The sequence below is a fragment of the Camelus ferus genome, chromosome 29 (genome assembly GCF_009834535.1).
Source record: "Camelus ferus isolate YT-003-E chromosome 29, BCGSAC_Cfer_1.0, whole genome shotgun sequence".
NCBI classification, from domain to species: Eukaryota; Metazoa; Chordata; class Mammalia; order Artiodactyla; family Camelidae; genus Camelus; species Camelus ferus.
In genome coordinates this window covers 13,545,899-13,563,509 of record NC_045724.1, presented here as the reverse complement: position 1 = coordinate 13,563,509, position 17,611 = coordinate 13,545,899, and the positions used below count along the sequence as shown (strand labels likewise).

Genomic DNA, 17,611 nt, shown 5'->3' with positions numbered 1-17,611 from the left:
TAGGGACCGGAGGCCGTCTGTCAGCGGCAGGCGAGTGCAGGGAACCTGAGCTGCGTCTCCCCTGCTCCGCACCAAGCGGGGGTTGGGAGTCGTTTGAGGCGCGAGCTTCCTGTGCTTACTTACAAGCTGAATCCGCTGCGGGGTCCGTGGGCGGCCACGTACTGTGGCGTGCACCGCCTCAAGCATGCTTGGCCGCCCTCCTGGCCACCCTGGACTTGGGTGCCAGTGCTTGCCTGCACGTTGATTGTCACTTCTTGAAAGCCACCGCCACTATCAAGATAATCTAAACATATGCCTGCAGCTTAACTACAGAAAGGTAGGAGCTTTCTTCGGTTTTTAGCATCTGCCTTAAAAATTAACTTGAGTTATTTTAAACACTTATGAGGACTTTTTCCTGTTCCTTGTAGGCTTGAATTAGTTTTTTTAAAAAGAATAATTCCTATTTGGTCTCATTTACCCATCTCCCATCCCTCATTCCCCACCTGGCATCCGACTGAAGATGGGATAAGTGATCAGTTTGAATTTACTTGCCTCATGCTTATTATTAACAACACTTATTGACAATCTAGGGAGATGATAAAAAAAAAAAAGTTTCTGTATTAGGCATGTCCTCCTCTTTCATATTTCTGCCCAAACCAAGACTCCTTTGTATTATTTGTCCCGATGAATTGTACCACTCTCCACCCATTTGCCAAATCTAGAAACCAAAGTCATGCAGGACCGTCTGCGTCCTCTCATATGCAAACTGTTATCAAACCCAGGCCATTCTGTCCCCCTTCCCCCTTCCCACTGCTGCAGTGGGGGACTTCACCTCTTGTCTACAATGTTGCAACTCTGGTGAATGCCTTGGTTTAAAAACATGTTTTGTTTTTTTTTTAATGTTTGCATTAGAAATTCTTTTTTTCCCTCTGTCTCTATATTTTAATTTTATTTTTTAAACATTTTTATTGATTTATAATCATTTTACAATGTTGTGTCAAATTCCAGTGTAGAGCACAATTTTTCAGTTATACATGAACACATATATATTCATTGTCACATTTTTTTCTCCATGAGCTACCATAAGATCTTGTATATATTTCCCTGTGCTATACAGTATAATCTTATTTATCTGTTCTACAATTTTGAAATCCCAGTCTATCTCTTCCCACCCCCCGCCCCCTTGGCAACCACAAGTTTATATTCTATGTCTGCGAGTCTATTTCTGTTTTGTATTTATGCTTTGTTTTGTTTGTTTGTTTGTTTTTAGATTCCACATATGAGCGATCTCATATGGTATTTTTCTTTCTCTTTCTGGCTTACTTCACTTAGAATGACATTCTCCAGGAGCATCCATGTTGTTGCAAATGGCGTTATGTTGTCAGTTTTTATGTCTGAGTAGTATTCCATTGTATAAATATACCACATCTTCTTTATCCAGTCATCTGTTGATGGACATTTAGGCTGTTTCCATGTCTTGGCTATTGTAAATAATCCTGCTATGAACATTGGGGTGCAGGTGTCATCCTGAAGTAGGGTTCCTTCTGGATACATGCCCAGGAGCGGGATTACTGGGTCATATGGTGAATCTATTCCTAGTCTTTTGAGGAATCTCCATACTGTTTTCCACAGTGGCTGCACCAAACTGCATTCCCACCAGCAGTGAAGGAGGGTTCCCTTTTCTCCACAGCCTCTCTAGCATTTGTCATTTGTGGATTTTTGAATGATGGCCATTCTGACTGGTGTGAGGTGATACCTCATTGTAGTTTTGATTTGCATTTCTCTGATAATTAGTGATATTGAGCATTTTTTCATGTGCCTATTGATCATTTGTATGTCTTCCTTGGAGAATTGCTTGTTTAGGTCTTCTGCCCATTTTTGGATTGGGTTGTTTATTTTTTTCTTATTGAGTCGTATGAGCTGCTTATATATTCTGGAGATCGAGCCTTTGTCGGTTTCATTTGCAAAATTTTTTTTCCCATTCCGTAGGTTGTCTTTTTGTTTTACTTATGGTTTCCTTTGCTGTGCAGAAGCGTGTAAGTTTAATTAGGTCCCATTTGTTTATTCTTGCTTTTATTTCTTCTAGGAGAAAATTTTTGAGATGTATGTCAGATAATGTTTTGCCTATATTCTCCTCTAGGTTATCCAGTTTTGTTCCATATAGTTTTTCATAATATTCTCGTATGATACTCTGTATTTCTATTTTATTTGTTGTAATTTCTCCATTATTGTTCCTTATTTTGCTAATTTGTGCTCTCTCTTTTTTCTTCTTTGTGAGTTTGGCCAGAGGTTTGTAAGAACATGGGTTTTTAAACCAGAATTCTGTCACTTATTACCTGTATGATCATGGACAAGTTGCTCAATTTCCATGACACTCGATTTCCTTATTTATTTATGTATTCATGTATTCAGAAATATTTATTGGGAGTCCACCATATGCAAATCACTGAGGATACTGAAGGAAAAACACGAATGAACCTATTCTTATGGGCTTTCATTCTAGTATGAGAAGATAATCTTTAAACAAGATTTAAAAAGTGAAGCATATGTTAAGTTGAGATGAGAGTCCTGGAGGAAAATAAAGGGATTGAATAGGGAAAGTGTGGGGAAGACCTGACAGAGATGAAGGAGCAAAGCATGTGGATGTCATCTATAAAAAGGAGGTTAACGGTAGTACCTAATTCAGCAATTAAATGAGACAATTCAAGGAAAACACTTAGTAGAGAGTTTGGGCTCTATAAATGTTAGCTATTCTTATTTTCCTATTTTCTGATGAAACAATTAATAGTTTTACTTACCTCCAAATCACTTTCCAATTTCACATTAGAATGATGCTTCTAACAAAATTTTTCAAAAATTTTTAGTGGTTTCCCTTTAGCACTTTATGATTTAGCACCTGCCTACCCAAACAGGCTCAAACCCTGCCTCTATAGGCTCCAGTCTCTTAGTACCAGGAATACTGGGCTTCACACCCTAGCCACACAGTAGTGTGCTCGCTTCGCAGGCTCTGCCCTGGCTTTGTGCCTGCTGCTATCTCCGACTGGAACGTTTTCTCCTCTCCTCTCATCTACCCAGCACACTCCTTCTGTTCCTTCAAGTCTCATTCACATGGAACCTCACTGAAACCTTCACTAACTTCTGTGCCTGTCTCTCATTTGCATTTTTAAAAACATCAATTGCATTTTTTTATTTTTCAGTTTTATTAGGTAGAATTGTTATAATTTAACTGCACATATACAGTGCATTGCATGTAAATAATACACAATATAGCACATATTTTAAAAATTTACGTATATGTACTGTTCATTGTTGCTAAGAACGTTTAGAGCTGTAACTTTTTAGACTTATGTAATTATCAAATGAATAAAGCCAATCACAAAATAAGAATTAATTAAAAAAGATACATACAGCCCACTATTAACAGCAACATTATTTATAATTGCCAAGATATGGAAGCATTGTAAGTGCCCATCAATAGATGAATGGATAAAGAAGATGCAGCATATATATGTAATTTAATACAGCTCACCCATAATCAATTGCATTTTTAAAAACAGCTTTAATGAGATATCATTTATGTCACATAGGTCACCTATTTTGAAAGTACAATTTGATGGTTTTTAGTATATTTACAGAGTTGGGCAACCATCTCCACAATCGAACTTTAGAACGTTTTTATTATTCCCCAAAGAAAGTTCTTTAAACTCATTTACCTGGAATGGAAGACAGTTGATAAACAAGTAATTACGAATGTGATGGGTATTTTCAAGACTTGTTTGGTGAAGGGTGAGATGGAAGTATTCTAGGTTATTTGGAAATTCATTGTTCCACTGAAGTGAGCTTTTAAACTGAAACTCACTTTTTCAGACCTTAAGATTTAATTATTTTTCACTCTTTTATGAGAAAATACCCCCCACTGGTCTCTTTCAGTTGCATAAACCTGCCATACTCTGATCAGCCTTAGGACTTGAGATGACTGTTGGATTTGGCAAGACAGAGGATGTGTTTGTGTCAATTTAGGTTATCTAGGAAACAGATGGCAAGACAAAGTTAGAATCGTAAGAGATGGATCGGCAATAACACTGGTGAAAAATAAAGGGGAGGGCAGCTGGTAGGGAAAGCCTCCAGACCACCGGCAGGTCTGACACCTGTGAAGAGAAAGAAGGAGGACTGGGCAGGAAGAGCCTCAGACTGAGGTGCAGCCTGAGAAAGTTGTGGCCAGCCCAGGGGGGAGCTCCTGCGCTAGTGCCATCTTCCAGAAAAGGTCGCAGCTGCTGTCAGGAAGTCCTCTCCCTCAGCTCCCTCTTGGGCTCTGGTACCCACTCCTTCCTCGGGCCCCTTGAAGCACTCCATGGTGATAGCCTCGGGGGATGGCATTATCTCTTGCGGGTTCCTTACACCCTGCCCATACCTCTGAAGTGTCCTTTTATGACCATTTCTCCCAAATTACCCAATTTGAATGTGCCACTTGCTCCTGCTAGGACCCTGACTTATTATGAAGATCATTCTTGACCTTCAAGAGAGTGTTTTCTTTGGAACGGTAGGAATAAATGACTGATCGGAGTGGGTTCAAGAGAAAATGGAACATGGCAAGATGGAGGCGTGAGGATAAGCAACTCATTGAGGAAGTTTTCCTGTAAGAGGAGGTGGAGAAATGGACAAGTAGCTGGAGAGCGGTTGAGGGGTCTAGGGAAGGTTTTTGCTTTCTTTTTGGATATGATCTATTCTGTTTGCATGCAGAGAGAATGACCATTAGAGAAGTTTCTTCTACAGGAGATACTTGCCAATCTGTGAGATGTGGTGGCATCTTGTGGACAGAGCACCCACAGGAAGAGGGCTGGAGTTCCCACAGGAACCAGGGGAAAGCAGGGCTTGTGGACAGGCTGGGAGTGGCAAGATGAAGTTGTCTTCTTCCAGTTGCTTCTATTTTACCAGTCGGCTATGAAATGAAGTCATCAGGAGTAGGGAGAGCATATTGGAGTTTGAGGAGAAAAGGGGGTAAAATTGGGGGAGGGTGAATGGATGAGAGGAATGTAACCAGACAGCAGCCCCTTCGTGAGACTTGGGGACATAAATTTAAAGTGAGACTCGTGGGCAGAGTCACATGATTTTCTCCAGTCCCATCCCCCTGCTTGGATACAGGTACAGAGAAGGCAGAGAGTTGGGGCTGGCTAGAGTGGTATGACAGAGGCAAGGATGTTGAGGGGAAACCCAGATTGGGGCAGGGGTGAGGAAGTGAAGGCTGTGAGGAGGTGGCTGTGGTCCTTATACTCTGTCACCCTCCACCCTTTTATCACTGTGAAAGGCGATCCTCTCCAGACAGCAACCCTGAGGCTCCCTGGCCCTCTAACTTCTAGTTGAGTTCAGCCAGTGGAAGGCACTGGGGCCAAAAACCAGAAGAGCGTTTTGGTGACTTACTCTCCCCTGACCCCTCCTTGCCTGACTGTGGTTCTGTGGTGGCCATGACCCTTGGTTGCCTTTCTCTCAGTGTTCTAGCTCACTGAGCTCGGGACTGATTCTCTCCCTGGCCTCTCAGGCTGTTGATGGTAAAGGCTTCCCACAGTCCTCGTCCCTTGGCGCTTCCCTGTCTCTGGTTGGTTCCCTCAACCGGCCCACTCCTCTGTGACCAGGCCTTTCATGAAACTCTCCCTCCAGTGAAGCCCTTGTGAGCGGGCCATCTGTCCCCTGCCAGTTCTGTATCCCCAGGTCAGGACAGCGTGCTAGGACCTCTGAATTGGAGGCGCCCGTGGGCTTGAAGGTGTTTGGAGCGGGGCTCGCTGTCTGAGGAGGGAGTGCTCAGAGGGTGGGATGCTGGGAGCAAATGCAGAGGTTGTGCGGGCTTTGGCCGTGAGCCGGGAAGGGCAGGGAGAACGGAGTGGGGGGCGGAGGGGGAAGGAGGGGTGGCTCATGGCAGAGAGGAGTCCGGAGGGGAGGGCGCTCTCTGCGCACTTTACCTGGACCTTCTGTCACCAAGAGTGACTGAAGGAGCAGAAAGGGGAGGGAGCCCGCGAGGGCGCCAGGTGGCAGGAATGAGGAGGAGGGGGCCGAGCAGGGGAGCCCGATTAGCAGGGGGTGGGGGGGTGGGGTCGTCACGTGGGGGAGGGAGGTGGTCTAGTTGGAGGGCTTGGGCTTCCCGAGAAGCTGGGCTTTTGGGGGCGAGGGAGGAGAACCGTCTGTCCTCGGCAGAGAGGGTCAGGAAGAACACCCACTCCGCCCCTGGGCTCTGTGGTGTGCAGGGCGTGGGAGGCAACAAGCAGCTGCCTCCCGAGAAGGCTTGAGGGGAAACAGGGTTTAGTTTCCACTCAGAGCTGCCACCAGGTTTCTAAGCGAGAGGGCGAGGGAAATATGCAGAAAGGTGTGGAGGGTGTGAAGGATTTTGAACGACGGGGTCCCCAGGGGTGCCCGGGAAGGGCTGGGGGGAGGTGAGCTTAAGTCAAGTAAGCGGATGAAGGGCCACCTGGGGAGGAGAATGTGGTGATGATGATGGATGAGCTGAAGGTTTGCCTCCCGAGGGGACTAAGGTGGAAAGGGTCCCGAGGCGCGGGAAAATTACCCAGGCGGTCTTTTAGGGGAACGTGGGGGAATCAATTTGAATTTTAGCTTCCTTTTTAGGATGGGCCTCTTACGAAGTTTATAAGGAGGGGCGACTGCCATCAAATCCTCTGAACGAGGGTCCTGGTAGTGAGGAAAGTGGTCTTAGGGCCCTGGAGGGTCCTCTTAAGCAGATTGATTGCTCAGGTGTGTCCAGCGTGGCTACTCCACATACAGAAACCATATTCCTGGTAAATGTTGCTCTGGCAATGTAGCTTGGACCGTAAAATGCTGAGATTCTCAGGACATTTTAAATAATTTTGAAAAGGACAAAAAACAGATTGTTTAAAATTGGGTCTATCCAATCTGTGGTATAGGGTTGCTATAATTATGAGAAACATAAAAGAAACATAAAGACGCTTTTTTGCCCTCATAGAGGTTATCTCTAGCTGGTCTTTCAAGATGTATATAAAGAGGAAAAGTCAGTTCTGAGATGATGAGAAAGTAAGTGCAAGACAGCGCCTAATAGAAGTTAAGAACTAAAATGGAGCTGGTGGATTTCAGCATCTCCTAGGGGAACAAAAGGATGAAAAAGAAGAAATTAACATTTGTTACATGACCACTGTCCCAGGTATTTTGCTGTCACATAAGTTATATCATTTAGTTTTCACAGAAACCCTATGCAATAGTCACTATTCTAACTTAAAAATGGGGAAACTGAGGCTTGGAGATGTTAAGTAATTTGCCCAAAGTCCCAGGGCTGGTAAGTTGGCCTCATCAGGACTCTCTCTCAATGTATCTTTTTTTCCTCTCCTGTCTTTTGTTTCATGTTGGCTTCATTTTTCCCTATTGTAAATGGACTTTATTTACACAGCAGAGAACATGCTCACAAGTTCTATCAGAGCAATCCCAAGGAAAGACCTAGACTAGGCTGGCGTGGTTGTATGATCATATCTGGGTCATGTGGCCTGTCTTGGTCATGTGCTTTTCCCCAATAGTAGGGTAAGTAAGTCTATTATTAGAAGATACAGAGGAAAGGGTGTTGGGCAAATAAGAATATGGACCAACATAGATGTTCCAGAGAACACAGTGGTGGGAAGCTTCTAAAGGCAGACAAATTTGACACAACATTGTAAAATGGCTATAACTCAATAAAAAAATGTTTAAAAAAAAAGTATTTTGCACTTTTAAGAAAAAAAGAAAAAGAAAGACGTTAAAAAAATAAATAAATAAAGGCAGACGAACAGATGGAGGTGGTTGGACCAGGGAGAAAAATCCAACAGTAGTATGAACATGAGAGAATGAGAAGAATAGAAGATGGAGTGACTTGTATTTGAGGCAATGGCCAAGGACTCTGGAGGTGTGTAGTTAGTAGGACTTCTGAAATAATCTCGGCAGGCACAGGTAGAGGTGGGGGTCTTAACCCTGAGTTTGTTATGCTTCCCAGAGGGTCCTAGTTCTCATGAACAGGCAGGAGAATGGTGGTAGGTGAGTGGTTTCTGGGGAGACTGGTGCACGAGGACACAGCAGCAGATTTAGGAGATTCTTCACAAAGTAGTGGAGACTTCCCTCTGCCAGGAAGGCCACCCAGTAGGTCACTTTCGCCTGAGGAGAGTGAAATCATGAGAACATCCTTCTGTGCAAAATACTTTGCTAAACTGCTTCTGAAATTGGAGGGCTTATGCCTCAGGGAACTTGTGACAGTTGAACTGACATGATACCTTGTAGCCATCAGAAGAATGGTGTATGGCTCAGTGCCTAGTAGAACCAAGGTCTTGGGGTGGTGGCCAAGGATTCTTTGGAGCTGTTTCCTTGCTTGCATTAGCCCTTGTGCTCAAAGACAGAGTTTACAGCACAAGTAGAAACAATTAAAATGTATGTAATTCTTGGCAATCCCCTGGGCACTGTTGATGTACATTATTAATTTTAACCTCGTATCAACCAGGAATATAATGTTTTCCCTATTTCCAGTAAGGAAGCAGAGGCTAAGTAAAATAACTAGTTTAAGATTTTATAGCTATTAAATTTTAACACCCAAGAATGTGTTTATCTTATAAAGTTATGGTAAGATCTTACTAAAAGTAAATATGGTGTTTTGTGTTTAATTGGTACACGTCAAAGTGAAATAATTATAAGGGAATATGTGAATGTGTTCCGTTAACAACAACAACATGCATAATATCGATATCTGGATTAAAAGCAAAATGTGAACTTTAAAAAAACCCCAAACAGCCACAATATAATAGCAACTGGTATTTATTGGGTGCCAAGCACTGTGCTAAATATGATGAACATTTAATACTCACAATGACTCCTCGAGTTAGGCAGTATATCATTCTTTTTCTATAGATGAGGGATTGATTGGACAAATATATTACTAAACTGTTACTACCACCACTGTCACCACGATGATGAATGGGAATAGGAATAGGCCACATGCAGGGAAATCAATTAGTAGTTTATTTAAATTTAGGAAATGAGCACTAGGCCAGGGAAGAAAAGAGAGAGAGATCCCTGAGACAGTGTAAGACAAATGATAGATTTCGTCCCTATGAATCGAGCCACTTTCATTTCCTAGGCTCTTTGTCAGTCCTGGTCATCTCCTGTGCCCACCAGCATTTTCTTTGGCCTTCAAATTGCATCTCCATCCTCAAACTTTAGCATAAATATTGCCCTGCTAAGTGGATTGGGATTAAACGAAATAGGAGTGACCGAGGACAAATTCAACTTGGGACGTGGGAGAATAGCGATGCTGTTTACCTAGATGGTGAGCTGGGAAGGGGAGGAATCAGGAAGATGAGGATTTGGGGTAAGCAGAGGTGTTGAGTTTTAGCTATATTGAGTTTCTTCACATTGATGCCTGCACTTTGGGAGACAGCCTCGTGAAGAGTTCCTGCAGGTGGCAAAAGACTTAGACCTGGGGCTTTAGTGAAAGATTCAAGCTCATCCATACATTTGGAAATTGTTCAGCATGGTGGCCACTCAAATGGATTAGCTCTGTAAAGTGGTGAATAAAAGAAAAAGAAGAGAATGAATTTAGTCTTGAGGGTGCCCGTAATGAGGAGACTAAAGGGGGATCATGATCTCAAGTATACATACAGCATTTAATAGCAATGATTTTCAGAATACTTTTCAAACAGTAATTTCCCATGAAGCCTCCATAAACTCTGGATGATGAAACTTTTAAAAGCTCCCAATATTCTTTCACTCTTTAATCCTAATAACTGATTTATTTGAGGCTTAAATGCTATTGCAAGGAATGCACTGGTCCCAAGGATAGTATTATTAGAAATTATTTCCTCTGAAGTTGAAATTCATTAAAAGTGTACTAAATGAGACAAGTAATAAAATAGGGGAGAGAAAAGGACAATAGTTATATTAAAGAACTGAATTCCAAGAAAAACTGCTAAGACTAGCTTCCAGGAAGTCAAGGCAAAATGTGAACGTGGTGAGATAACTAGATATTTGTCCCATGGAAAGCATTTGAAACATAGTTAATTACTAGTGTCACATGGATCCTCCCTAACCTGGATATTAACATGAGTCTTACATAGAGTCAGGGGAGCTGTGCATGTTTTAAAAGTTCCCCAGGTGATTCTAATAATTAGTCAAATTTGACAAGCTCTAGTCTAATAAAGGAAACAGTTCACAGGTGAGAAAATCTTTTTTTTTCTAGCTCTGAAATCTGAGAGATTTTGTTCCATGAACACTGAAGAATGTGGAATAATAAAAGAGACAATGTGCTAAATAGCATTGAAAAAAAGAAACCAGGTAGGGATTTTATATGTGTGGATCTCACACTGACCTTTGACGAAATAAAACCCAACAACATAATAGTAAATTATAATTCTGTTCATGTAAAAAAAGAACTATTTGCATCAAGTGGAAAAAAATTATATTCCTTGGTCATTTTCAGAAATTCTGATTCAGTAAATCTGGTTAAGGACCAGAAATCTGCTCATTTGTAATAAGCACCCCGGTTGATAGTGATGAAAGTGGTTCAAGACCATATTTTTGTACCAAGAGACCAGATGGTTAATAATATTCCTTAGAGTTTCAGGGTTAGATATAAAATCTTGGGATATACCATTTGTGATAGATATTTTCGTTATTTTTGAAAATCGAAGCAGGGGAAGAACCAAGATTAATCTACTTCCACAAAGTAGGTGGGGAAAACTTCTGTGGTATGAAACCAGAGAGCTTCTTCTTTTTTTTTTTTTATGGTGGGGAAAAAGAGGTAATTAGGTTATTTATTTACCTTTAATGGAGGTACTGGGGATTGAACCCAGGACCCTGTGCATGCTAGGCATGTGCTCTACCACTGAGCTATACCCTCCCTCCTGAGAGAGCTTCTTTAGTGAAAAATTTCTTCTGCCCTTTGGGGAAAACATTAAAAGCATAGGCTGCATCACATGCCAGAAGAATAGATGTTGGTCTCACTAAAAGGAAGAAATGGATAATAGAATTGACATTCTGTTATCATAGGTGACGATTTAGCATTCTCAGCCTGCCATTTCCTTTCCTCTCTTATCCTCCAACACATTTTAAAATCAGTGTTTACATTATTGCCTATGTAAAATTGCAGGATCAGATAGTATTTTGCAATTATTTCCTTCCTAGCATAGCCTTTTTTGGGAATCAATAATTGCCTCGTTTTTCCCCTACCAATGTGGTTTTCAGTTAGCTGATCATTCTTTCAGTTGCTCAACGAGAGCTGTTGTATGACTGCCAGCAGGTTTTTTTTTCCCCCACTAAAGGCTCAACCATACCAGATAATCAATTCCATTTCCCCTGACCCTGAGATCTCTTTCTAAAGCCTCTACTTCCTTTTGCTCCAATCTGGAGCAGGCTTTGGGGACACCTTTGTCTTAGAACTCACTTTTGATATTTTTCTAGGTTGGATTTACTATTTTAATTGTGGGCTTTCCTTTTTCTTGTTTTTCTGGAGCATGTTATCTAGCAATTCCCTAGAGAGAGGTGCATGGCAGATAGAATTTTTGAGCCCTTACATGCTCACAAGGTCGATAGTTTGGTTGGTTATAAACCTTGACATAATTTCTCCCTCAGGTTTTGGAAGGTATTATGTCCTAATACCCACTGTTACACTGAAAAAGCCAGCGCCATTTTGATTCATGCTCCTTTCTGAGTGATTCCAGCCCCCCAGTCCTTCCATCACTCCCATACCCTGTAATCTTTTAAGAGCTTCTCTTTACTCCTGATGTTCTGAAATTTGGCAACGGCATGACTTGATTGTTCTTGGTTGTTCTATCTTTCTTACATTGCTGGGCATGGAGTAGACCCTTTCAATGAAAAGACTCATGTCCTTCGGTTCTGGGAAATTTTTGTGTATTACTTCTTTGATATTTTCTGCCTGTTTTCAGTTCTGTTTTTCTGTACCCCCTATTACTTGGATGTTGTACTTCTTGGTTTTCTTTTAAAAAGTCTTCTTTTTTGTTTTTCATCTTTGATGTTGTTTTCCAAAAACTTTCTCAACTTGGTTTTCCAACCTATTTATTTTGGTTATATATTTTTATTTTTCAAGGCTTTTTCATAGAGCTACTTTTTATAGTACCCTGTTCTTGTTTTATAAATTATATTACCTTCTCTTATCTCTCTAAGGGTACTAAGAATTACAGGGAAATATATAGAAGATCTTGTGGTAGCTCACAGTGAAAAAGAATGTGACAATGAATATATGTGTGTTCATGTATAACTGAAAAATTGTGCTCTACACTGGAAATTGGCACAACATTGTAAAATGACTATAACTCAATTAAAAAATAATAAAAAAAGGATACTAATAATTAAAAAAATTTTTTTTCTACAGTCTTTTTTCTTTAAGATCCTGCTTGTTTTGCATCTTCCTGATGACATTTGGATTTCTGTTTATGTTAAGAGATACTGATTGGAAACTATATGTGTGTGGGTGGGGGTATGGGAGGGTTTGTCAAATTGTAGGCCTCATTGGAGATACGGCCATTGCGTTGGAGAACCCACATGTAACTGTATGTGAAAGTTTTTTTCTCTCTAGATTATTTACTTTCTCCTGAGATGAAATTTCCAGTCTTCTACCCGGCATTCATCTATTTGGCAGCCACTGTTCTGGGGAAAGGTGGGAAAAGGGGAATGGAGATCTACTGTTCTAACTTACACTTAATTTTTTTTTTCCAGCTTTTCGCACTGGATGAAACTTAGGTCTCTTCTTTGGGGTGGTGGTTGGCTGACTGTTTAGCACATATAAGCTTTCACCAATCCCACTTTTAGAACAGAGCTGTACCCCCACTTTCTGCAGAACCTGGTGCTGCTGAGTTCTAATCTTCTCAAAGGGTGGTTAGGGTGAGCTGGCTCCCTCCCCTCCTGCAGTGATTTTCGTCTCTAGTTTTATCACTTCCCTGGCTCCATTCACTTTCTTTCAAAATTAGGTTAAGATCTCTGCAAACCCCTCTTGTGCTGTCTTCTCAGGCTTGTACCTTTTACTATTATGTTTTATCTGTATCTCTGTAAACTTAATATATACTGTTTTTTATTGGGTCTTGGAAAGGAGTGGCAACAAACATGTGATCCATCAGCCACAGATCGTCAGTACCTAAGAATTACCTTTTCAAAGAATAATGCTTAATGGGCTTTGAAAAACTGCCTACAGTGTTAATGGCTTCTAATGTAGATTTGTTGGAGCGTCAGGATTTTAGCATTTTCGAGGAATCTTTCAGGATAAAATTGGTAATCAGCAGTCACTTTGTTGAGAATTTAATGTGATGTTATATAATAATGGATAAAATAAGCACAAACAGCACATAAAATTTAATACTATTGACCATCCCTTCTTGGATACCTCTCTCGGTGGCTGTCACACCACTCTCCCAGTGATTATCCCATCCTTGATCAAGCTTCCTTAAATCTTCCTTGCTCTTTCTCTTCCTGCATGCCCACCCGAAGGTCTACACGTTTACCTATTGCTTTAATTGCAACCTCAGTGTGGGACTTCCTACTTTCTCTCTAACCCAGACCACTTTCGTTAGCATCTCTGTAGATTGGGGTGCAAATCAGCTTTCCATCTTCCCCGTGGGCATGTATCTCCCCTCTGCTCTGGGGGACTAGCTCAGTAAATCCTGTAAGACAGACTTGGGTCTTTTATTTTGATTAAAATGTTTTATTATTTCTATTTTGAATAAGCAATACATTCAATAATTTAAAAGTCCAAAGATGTAAAAGGGTAGACTATGATGATTCCAGACTCATCCCTTGTCCCTCAGTTACCCGTAAGTTCTCCTGGGAGGTAATAAACGTTACCAATTAAAATTTTGGGGGGGGGTATTTTTCTAGAGATATTTTCTCCATACACAAGTAAATATACTTACACATGCCCCTCCCCCATTCTCCATTTTAATTCCAGATGTTTTTCAAAAGGTCAGGCATCGATGTGACTGGAACTAAAAATTTCACAATCAGTATTTCAAATATTGAATCTCTTTCCCCCTTCCAAAACAAAGAATCCTTTTAAGCTCTGCCCAAAGTGAAAAGAGGGGAAAGACTGATGAGTTTTCCTGCCTCAACAATGCCTGGAAATTGGTAGCAAGATTCACGCTGGTGCATGGTGCTGGTGAGCAAGAGAGACTCAGAAATCCAGTGCTGGCAGAACAGGAGTTGGCCCAGTCTGTCTGTGAGCTACCGCAGAGGGCTCTGATTTATTACCTATTTCACACACCCTGGAAAGAAGGGAAAGCTATTCGGTAAGGACTCAATACTGGTCCAGGATCCTCCTCTGACTCTCTTCTCCATCTGAGAAAAGATCTCACCCACTCTGACCACAGGGGTAGGCACGGGACCAAAGCTGGGCCAAATCTAGTACCTCATGTTTCCTTGACCACAGGGACTGGCTTAAGGACTGGGTCAGGAGCCAGGATAAACCAAGAATCCTTCCCCCTAGGATTTTCCAAACTAAAGCTGGAAGAACCAGCTTTCCTGGCTGGTTGTGAGTGGTTAGGATATGAGCCCAGGGCTTCCCGTAACCACGACCCCCACGATGTGAGGAAACCAGTCTGCTGTGGGAGCTCTGACCCAAAGGGGGAGAAAAAGAGGGACATTTGGGGTTGTACTGATGCGATCCAAATCCTCGTTACTGTTTACTCTTCTCAGGTTGGTTACAAGTGCCAACCAACTTCTCTTTTTGCTTCCACTAGTTGAAAATTAGTTTTTGTCACCTTCAACAAAGTATATCCTATCTAGTTAGCCCCATTCTATGTATCTAAGTGCTTACTAGGCATCTCCCTCTGATGTTCCTTGGTACTTCAAACTCACATCTATAGTACAGTGCATCGTTCCTCCCTTCCCCACTTTACCTACCCCACTTCCTGTGCTCCCTCGTCCTGGCTAGCAACCCAGCAACTATGGCAGCTGCTTAAAGCCAGAAACCTACAGCTCCATTGGACTTCCTTTCCACCTGATCCCCATCCCTCAAGACCTAATCAGCCTCTAAGTTCTATTTCTCTTCTTAAATATTTCTCAGATCTGTTACCCTGTCTTCTACTACCTTTGAGACTCCTTTGGCTTCTTTTTTCCTTCTCCCACTGTATTGAGAAGGCCATCTCAGAATGCTTACCCTGCGTACTGCCTCTGCTGAATGGGGTACCCTTCTGATAAAATTTCCTGTGATCCTTCTGGTCCCAGATGATTGGCCTAGAGCAGTTACCATAAGGCCTGATCAGTAACATGTAAGACAGGATGGCAGGAAAGCTCTCAGAAAGGGACACGGAAGATTAATTACACCAGTTGGGTCCTCTTCTGTGAAAACTGAATCTGAGACAGCTAGAGGGCTGCTCAGCGGTTGCAAAACAGAAGCTGAAGATTTATAGAGAGAGGGCAGAGGGGTGACAAGGAGGATGTAGAAACTCTTGAATAAGCAGAAAATGGGTAAGTAGAAGCTATGAATAATCCACAACTCCTGGGTTATTGAATGGAGGCTAACATAATTGGCTGGAGTGACAGAAACAAAAGGAAGAACAAATGTATTATAGTGGTTGGGGACAAACTTGCTGTTGAGGAAGCAACAAAATGATACTAACCCTGCCCTGGACCACCGGCCGCTTTCCAGTTGCTAAGTTGTGTTACTCCAGCCTGTGTGAAGCATGGCTGGATGACAGTACACTGGCTCCCGTGACTTTCCTTGTTTTCAGGAGATGCTTCTCAGCCCTGTGACCTCGACCCACAAATACTATTCGAAATAGTCTGGTTATGTAAATTAGTTCCTCAACCACGTGATGCTTTGCCATATCTCTGTTTACGTGCATACACTATTTCTTCCAACTGGAATGAGTCTTCTCCCAAACAAATGCCCCTAACTTCATCACCTGGCTGCCACTGACTCAGCTTTCAAGACTGGGCTTAGGCTCCTCTAAGCAGCTTTCTGTAACCCAACCAGGTTATATATACACTCCTCCTTTACTCCAAACAGACTTACTGATAACTGCATATTGTAACTGTGTGTCTCCACAACTAGAATTCGAGCTTCTTTTGAGAGCTGAGATGCTGTTTTGTTCCCCTTTGTACCCCCAGGGCCTGGCCCAGAACCCACACAAAGCAGATACTTAGTTAACATCGTGGTTTTTGTTAAAGCTCAGTTGCCTAGACTTTAAATAACCAAGTTTAGTAACCTCCCATTATCAGCCCTTTCAATAGATCCACTTGCAGCTTGAAGTGTGCTGTGGTGCCTTTAAAAAAACAGTGATTCCGTGGCTTTGTGCATGTGGTTCCCCCAGTTCAGAATGCCCTTCTTACCCCTGTGTCCTAACTTCTTCCAAGAATGGAAGTAGGGAGACCAGAGTTAAGGGTTGTTGTAGTAATCCAGGCAAGAGAGGATGATGGCCTGGACTAAGACGTATGGATGAAGTAAGAGATACTGATAAATCCTAGAAATGCAATGCTCAGGAAGTCCTTGGTAAAGAACTCAATATGAGATGTGGGGAGCACAGCAAGAGTGACTACTGGGTTTTCTGCTTTGATCAGCTGAATGGTGTTTTCATTTAGAGAGATAGGAAAGAATGGAGAAACAAATAAGAGGTAACTAGACATTTACATATTCATAGAATCAGGTTTCTTGTCTAAATTCTGTGGATGTGTGCTATACATAGGGATGGGAGTACTGGTTTTTCTCTTTTGGTGTTGGTGAGAATACTTAGTTGTTATTTTTTAAATTTGCCATTTTGACCATTTTTAAGTGTATGTTCAGTGGCATTAAGGACATTCACTTTGATGTATGTACAATCATGACCACCATCTATCTCCAGGATTGTTTTCATCTTCCCAGACTGAAATTCCTTACCCTCTAAACAACAGCTCTGGCATCCACCACTGTACTTTCTGTCTCTATGAATTTGACTAGTCCAGTCGCCACATGTAGGTGGAATCATACAGTATTTGTCCTTTAGTGACTGGCTTATATCACTTAGCATAATGCCTTCAAGTTTCATCCAGTTGTAACATGTCAGAATTTCCCTTTTTAAGGCTGAATAATATTCCACTTACATATATACAACAGTTTTTTTGTCTATTCATCCTTCAGTGAACACTTGGGTTGCTTCCACCTTTTGGCTATTTTGAATAATGGTGCCCTGAACCTGGGTGTACAAGAATCTGTTCAAGTCCCTGCTTTCAGGTTTTTTTTGGTACATACCCAGAAGTGGAATTGCTGGATCCTATGGTGATTCCATGTTTTTTTGAGGAACGACTAGACTGTTTTCCACAGCAGCTGCACCATTTTACATTCCCACCAGCAATGCACAAGGGTTCCAATTTCTCCATATCCTCCCCAACACTTCTTATTTTCCATTTTTTTGGATAATAACCATCCTAATGGGCATGAAGTGGTATCTAATTGTGGTTATAATTTGCATTTCCCTCATGATTAGTGATGTTGAACATCTTTTCATGTGCTTACTGGCCATTTGTATGTCTTATTGGGACAAATGTCTATCAAGTCCTTTTGCCCATTTTTGAATTGGGTTGTTTGTTTTTTGTTGTTGACTTCACAGTTATTTTGTAATATGCAGTGGTTTCAGGAACACAACTGGTCTCCAGTGTTTAGAATGGTATGAAAGTGCTAGGG

The 17,611-nt window shown here is 41.7% G+C and overlaps 1 protein-coding gene across 4 annotated transcripts in view; it reads left to right on the top strand.

Annotated features, from left to right (window-relative positions):
* The window catches only part of XKR9 (XK related 9), a 173,683-nt gene that overhangs the window by 347 nt on the left and 155,725 nt on the right, over nucleotides 1-17,611 (top strand). For 2 of the 4 annotated variants that reach the window (XR_004316110.1, XM_032470279.1), the window contains exon 1: nucleotides 59-316. The exons of the other annotated variants lie outside the window; for them this stretch is intronic. The gene's annotated coding sequence lies outside the window, so the exon portion shown is untranslated. Of the gene's footprint in view, nucleotides 1-58; nucleotides 317-17,611 lie in introns of those variants that run through there. 4 annotated transcript variants of the gene reach the window in all.